Raw genomic sequence first — 7,612 nt, 5'->3', positions numbered from 1 at the left:
ATAAAAATTAAGATATCTTACATTATTTATTCCCACATAGTCTTCAGAATTTAGCATATATATTTGTATAACATCTGAATTCAGATTAAGTAATAGCCACATGTGGCTTCTGGAACCTTACTGGACAGTGCGACCCTAGACAAAGTACTCACTAAATTCCTTTTTCCATGAACATAAAGCTAATGGCTCCCAGAATTGAAGCAGAGACTCTAGATGTCTCATTGGCTGTGCCCTAGAAGCTATATTCCAGCCCTCCCTTCTGATAGTTCTGGAGACATAGCTCTAGGTACCAAGTTCCATGAGTGAGCATAATTAACTGATTTGCCATTCAGGTAGTGTCAGGTGTGGCTAGGGAGAGTTGTCCCAGTTCTTTGGCTCCTTGATTGGAAGAATTGCAAGCAGGGCCGATATGACAAAGTGATGGCAGACATGAAGCACTTCCACACAAGCAGCTTTTATTGCAAAGCAAAAGTGAGGTCCAAACAGAGGAACAGGACCATCCCCATGAGTGGAGACAACCATGAGTTTAAAGACAGAGTATAGAAAGTATATAGCACACTCTCAAAGTCAGTAGAGAGTGGACTGCTCCAATATGGAAGAGCCTCATCCCCAGGGTTAGGGTCTGTCCTTTATGCTAATCTCTAATATGGTAAGCTGGGGGTGGAATATTCATGTCTCTTTAGGGAAGTAGGTGGAGATTCCCAGAATCATGTACCCTCCCATTTTCTGTCCTTGTATGGCTGCCTCCGGAACTGTCATGGTGCTAGGGGGTGTGAGTTTTACTATGTCATTGAGGGAAACGTTACCTTTGGTCATAAGCTCCTAGCTTCTGTGTATCCTCCCTGTCAGGAAAAGTCCCTAACCTTAAGTTCTTGCTGTTGTGGTTTCTTTTCTCTGTTTTTATTGGTCCCAACACTTGGCCCTTGACCACATCCCTCTAATGCCTGCCCTGCCACCTGCATGTCTAACCGCGTTCCCTGCCACCTGCATACCCTTATCCCTACCTATGGGTAGGAACAAAATGAGAAGCCTTAGTGGAGAAAAGGCTATGTTCCCCTTGTGTCAATTCTGTCTGTCCATCCATTAGACATTTATTGAGAGCCTACATTGTGCCAGAATTAATTCTATCTGCCCTCAAGGACTATAAACTCCTTGAGAGTGGTTGGTAGACATAAACAATCAAATAAGAAATAAACAAGTTCATTTCAAGTAGTCATTTTGCTGTGAAGAAAATAAAACATATAACAGTGAATGTTACAGATTACTTTAGATAGGAAGCTATCAATAGAGAAGACTGGCTTCTCTGAGGTGGCATTTAAGCTGAGAATGAAATAACAGAGACAAGAGTAGAGCAAAGAGCTAGGGCAAAGACCTAAGGCAGGAAGAAGTTGGCATATTTGAGAAACAGAATGTCAATATGGTTAGAGTAGTTAACAAGGAGATTTGTAAGAGATGAAGGTAGCCAGGGGCCAGACCACATGGGACCTATTAAAAAGAGTAAGAAGTTTGGATGTTATTCTAAGACAATCAATGAAGGATTTTAAGCAGTGGAGTAAAATCATCTAATTTACATTAAAAAAAAAAATAACTCTATATGGAGAAAATGGTTAAAATCCCTGTGTAAGGGGGTGGGGACATAAGACTGGGAGTAGGGAGAACAGTTGGAGGCTGCTACAGCCAGCAAGAGAGTTGATGTGGCTGAGACTAGGGTGATAGTGGTGGAATGAGGTCAGATTTAGAATATATTTTTAATTTATCAGCAAGTCCTGTCAGCTCTACCCTAAAAATTAAGTTATATAAATTAGATTATATTTTGAGTCTGACAAGACTTACTGAAAATTGGATATAGGATGAAAAAAGAAAGGATGGCCAACTATTAAGACTTTTGGCTTGAGCTTATAGGTAAAATAGTGGTGCCATTTACTGAGTCTGGAACAGGAGTAAAACTTGCTCCCCCCTCCTGTATTTCCAATGAATGGAACCTCCATCCAGCTAAAAAACTTGAGCTTCATCCAAGGCACCGCCTTATCCAGTCACCAAATCCCATTAATTCTACCTCCCCAAAGTTTCTCAAATCTGTCTGCACCTTTCCATCCCCACTGACTTGAACAGGTCTTTAGACCAAATTACTCACCAAGCCTACTAAAATGGCCTTAATAATCTCCAGGTTTAAACTTCAATCCAGTATCAATACTATAGTTTCTCTGCTTAGAATTACCGAACAATCTTTTTTTTTTTTTAGCAGCAAACTTTTTAATAGAAATTATGAAAACCAGAAGATTATGAAATAGCATCTTTTTAAAAAAATTTTAAAGACCATGAAATATATTATTGTGGTAAAAATATACATAGCATAAAAATTTACCATTTTAACTTTTCTTAGATGTACAGTTCAGTGACATTGAGTACATTCACATTATTGTGCAGCCATCACCACTATTCATCTCCAGAACTTTTTCATCTTCCCAAAGTGAAACTCTCTACCCATTAAACAACTCACCATTACCTGCACCCCTGTTCCCTAGCAGCCACCATTTTATTTTCTGTCTCTGTGACTCTAACTACTGAACAATCTTTTTGAAGAGCAATTTGGCAATATCTATGAAAGTTTAAAATAGACATACCCTTTGTTTATTTCATGATTCTGTCCTATATAAATAATGAAATTATGAGGATAATTCATTACAGAACTGTAACAGTGAAAAACTGGACACAACCTACATATTCATCAAGAAGGGAACTACTATATAAACCATTATACAATTGTAAAATTCTATCTAGTCCTTATTTTTAAAAAATGAAGATCTAAATATACTGAATAGAAATCTAAGATATTTCAAAAGCAAATGGTAATGTCTATGATTCCTTTCATTTATGTAAAAAGCACTGGAGTGTGTGTGTGTGTGTGTGGTTTCTGAAGGCCTAGAAAAGGTCTGGGAAGACACACATTCAACTGTCAACAATGGTTACCTCAGGGTAGTGAGATGGGGGTGAGCTAGGGAGTTTTCATTTTTTACTACATGTATTTCTTATTGGATGAATTTTTATAAATTAATACTTATCTAACAACAAAAAAAACTGTACAACCATCATGTATAACTTAATAATTCAAGGCGTTTTAGGACCTGGCACCAGAGCCTTCTTTCCAGATTAATTTCTCAGGCTTATTTACATTAGGTAGGCAGTAATGTACCTTTGTATTATGGGAAATGTGGGTTGACTATTGAAGCTGGGTTGTGCACTAGGCCTACCTGTTTTGCAACTGGAATAGGAAAGACTGCCTCTGGTATCCAGGAAGACATGAAGTTCTTTCTGAAGAGAAGCTAAGGTACTTGTTCCTCCCCGTGTGGGCATGCCAGAATTAGTTTATCCCTTTAGTTCTTCAAGGAAGAAGTAAAATTTCATGACTCTTTCCCCTTCCCAACCCATTTTGGTTTTACATGTTTTAAGAGTACCTGTACTTATCTTGTTCATAGTTTATTTTGCTTCTTTTATAGCAGAAAAAGCCAACAGAATAGACAGTAAATTTACCATAGTGCCAGTTCCTTTCTGAAAATCTTCCTGTTTTCCCTAAAAGATGTTTAGATATTAAAAAAAAGTGATAGCAGCTCAGCTCTGTTAGAGATAATACACACAAAATAGCTTTGGTGGAAACAAAATGTTACACAACTAGAAAGTGGAATTATACTAAAGTCTAAATATTTTCGTATTTCTTTCTTATCATTCCCTAGTTACTTTTTTTAAACTCAGAAATAAAGAGAACAAGAGAGTACATATGTAAGTCTTTCTGTGGTGGTCCTGGCTGGGAATCCTGTCATAGAGCCAACAGGGTAGAAGAAAATGAACTGTTCTTCCCAATCTTGTTTCCATTCAATGTCCAGTTGTCTCAAACAATACAAAAATGGGTTAACAAATATTCAATTATTTCTCCTTCAGTCAGATGACCAGAAATGAAGTACCTTATCAAGATGAGTAAGGAGAAATCTAATTAGCTACTGTTTATGCTGTAGTTTGCTACCACCTCAATCCTAAACCTACCACCCTCCTTAGTCCCTCAACTAATATATACTTCACCTGGTTTGAATTGCTATAGCATTTCAGAAGACTGTTGTTTTTTGGTTATTATCTGGCTTTATTTCAAAATGTATTATCTACCACCTACCACCATAAAATATTAGAGCTGGAGGGAATCTTGGTGATCCTAGCATAATCCTCTCGTTGACAGTTGAAAAACTGGCCTAGAAATATTACATAACAGTGTCACAGGAAACAGTGTCTAGTTTGCTGGAGCTGGGATTAGAACCTAGCCTCCAGACTTACAGGGTATGCCAAATTGAATATTTTCTTTTAATCATTTAAATTCAATACTCCTTAAGGTGTTTGGGGAGAAAAGGGCTTCAAAATTTTAAAATAGCTTAAAAGGCTTTAACGGCAAATAGAATGAAAGCAGTCTTCCATGAGACACAGGTTATGGATCACCTACAGCCAACGTTGTTTATTCTTCACCTGATTTTTGACAAAGTGTGATTAGTGATTTTTTTTTAGTGCTGTGGGGAAACTATTAATAGTTCCTTTTAAAGCCAGTTGCCCTCTTCTGCTGACTCTTAGGGGTGGAGAGATTGCTCCTTGGTTAGGGAAACATATTGATAGGCTTTTGGGATACAATAGGAACTTTCAAGGCATTATTTGAAAGGAATAGGAACAAAATAAACAATTATTTTCTTTAATACATTTAGAACTTTCCAAGGCCTTTGGAAAGAAAGGAGTGATGAAGAGAAGGAAAAATGAAGCTGAACTTTTAGTAAGATTTGAAGGCAGGCTTCTACTTGGAATGAAATCCGTGAGAATGGCTAAGAGATTCCTTAACAAGGATATATACAAACCAATCTTAGTCCTTGACTATGCAGGACTGAGACAATAACCCCTCTTGCATTGTCCCTCTCCTCTTGGTCATTACTGCAAAACTTCAGCGAAGATCTGCTACACAGACTTGTGTTGATGGTTCTGGGGGGACTCAATATAGGCGGTACAGAGGAAATGGAGAAACCACGGAAGTAGAGCCAGAGGACATAAGCTCCCTGCTTCCCCTTCCCTCCCCACAGCCCCTCAAAATAACGGTGATTTCCCAAAAGAAATGATACTGGAAGAAGTATTCTGGCATGTTAGGATAAAAAGTTCCATTTAAATTCTAAAGGACAGAGGAAAAGTTAGGATACCTGGGCAGCTAACACTTGAGTTACACTAACATAGTCAGCTACATTCAGAGAAACCAAGTTCCTGGCCATCCCTTATTATAAGCTGTGGGTGGTGGCAACTCCAGTTGTCCTGGGGTCAAGAGACACTGTGTCTGCATGTATCTACCAATGCTGGGTGTGAGCCTGCCCTTATTAGAGTTCAGAGACTGATAACTGGCTGGGCTCCCATTTTTTATCCTTCTGTCCCTGACTGGTTTTCCTCACCAGATTGTGCCACTCAAGAGACAAACCTGTCTGACAAAATAATATAAACTCTTTGGAGTCTTATTAGATGTGTTATTGAAATAGGCGGGTAGTGTTCAAATTTTTACATATTAAATTATATTTTCCCATTAATTTTGAGTATAAATTTGAAGATATTTATCCAAGGAAATGATGAACCCAGGATTTAAAAGCCAAAAAGAAAACAAAAAAAAAAAGCACCACTAAAAATCCTAGCATCAATCTAAAAAGAGCTTGCTTTTGTCACTCTATTTCTTTAATTCTACCAGGTCACTTCTACATGAAATTCATTAAATGTCCATTTGATTCTTTTTCCAAAATATATGTATACCTACCTCATAGGTTTATTACAAAAGATTAAATTAATCAACATATGCAAAGCAGTTAAAATAGTGTCTGGCACACAGCAAGCCCTTTATGTTAGCTATTTTTTCCCTTTATATTAAAAGGCTTCAAGGGCAGATAGAATAAAAGCAGTTTACCACCAGACACAGGTTATAATCACCTACGGAAAAAACCCTAGAAAAATTGAGCCCTATAATTAACACACTATGGATATCTTCTCGCTGTTAATAGAGCGATCCTCCCACCTCAACCTCCTGAGTAGCTGGGACTACAGGTAAGCACCACTGTGCCTGGCTCACTATATTCTTTTTAATAGCTTTGTGGTTTCACAAAAAATAATTGAATCACAGATTAATGCATATTTAGTGAGTGTACCTATCTTTCTAGTCTATTTCAAATACTTCTGCGATGAATACCCTCATTCATATTTCTGTATTCTCTTGTGACATTTTTCCATAACACAAATTCCACACATACACACAAGAACATACAGTTTTAAAAATTAAGTACATTCTAAAATTAACATCTGATCATTTAAATTAACTTCTTTCTAAAACTATGAAAGCTTCAAAAACAATGTTTAAAAGTTGAATAGCATCACTTTTGGCTAACATCAAATGTGAAACTTGAAATACTCCACATATACAAGATACATACATCAAGGTCATTCTTAAAGCAACTTATTGCCAGAAAAAATTTAGATCACATATGATACATCTATTATTATGAATAAAAATAATAGGACTAATAAGAGAAAAAAGTCTTTAAATTTTTTAATGGGAAGAGTATTCATTTTAATTATGTTCTAAGATATTACAGAGCTAGAAATTAACAAATTTCAGTCAGTATAAAATAGATTTATTGTCAATAGTCAATACAACCCAAGTAAATGAAACATCACTTCATACAAGGCTCAGATACTCTAAAATGCTATCTTAACTTCACATGTGTAGTATAAAATGATAAATACTTAAAAATTACAATGCAAGAAAAAATATTACAAAAAATACAATTGTAATAGACGCTTGTGTGAAAGTTCTTTACTTTTAGAGTTCTGCCTTAGGGAATAATACCATGCTACATATCAGAATCCAAAATAAAATGTTCCTTGAGGTTACAATACTCAAAAATATACAGGATGTACTCTAAAATACCACATCCGACAAGAACAAAAAGTGAGACAAAGAAAGCCTTCAATGATGTTGGGTGGAGGGGTGAGGAAAGGATGTAACCAATTATTCTATGTTGATTTCTGCTGGAATGGCCTCATGAAACAGTTTATAGCACTGACAAGAGGTCTATAGAAGAAGGGAGAAAAAACCAGGACCAGTCTCACCTCTATGTAAAGGATTTCCAAATCAGATCAAACTCAGGCAGTTCTAAGGCACTGTTCCCAATGCTCTCCACTCTTCAATCCTTTATATGGACTTCTTATTCTATGTCTATGTTTTTTCTAATTTCTTCATAAGGGTTTAGCAAGCATACTTTCTGTTTTCTATCATGTGAAGTCCAAACCAAAAAGGATTAAACAAAACAACAGAACCTACCAGTTGCGTCAGTTTTAAAGACACAAATTCTGGTTCAAACATGAGACTCAGGCGTATCCATCCCTGTTCCACATACACTCCAATCTCCCCTTACAAATTGACCCCCAACCTCAATTTTAAGCAAATACTCAAATTTTGAGGAAGTTTTAGAAGTTTTTTTTTTTTTCCCCACTAATCAAGGATTTTCCTGTTGGCAAGTTGCTTTGGTTGGCAGCAATATAAGGAATTGTTTGGAATGCTTAG

This window comes from Eulemur rufifrons, chromosome 7, assembly GCF_041146395.1.
Source record: "Eulemur rufifrons isolate Redbay chromosome 7, OSU_ERuf_1, whole genome shotgun sequence".
In the NCBI taxonomy this organism is placed as follows: domain Eukaryota; kingdom Metazoa; phylum Chordata; class Mammalia; order Primates; family Lemuridae; genus Eulemur; species Eulemur rufifrons.
The sequence above is the reverse complement of the archived record's forward strand: the minus strand, read 5'-3'. Positions refer to the sequence as shown.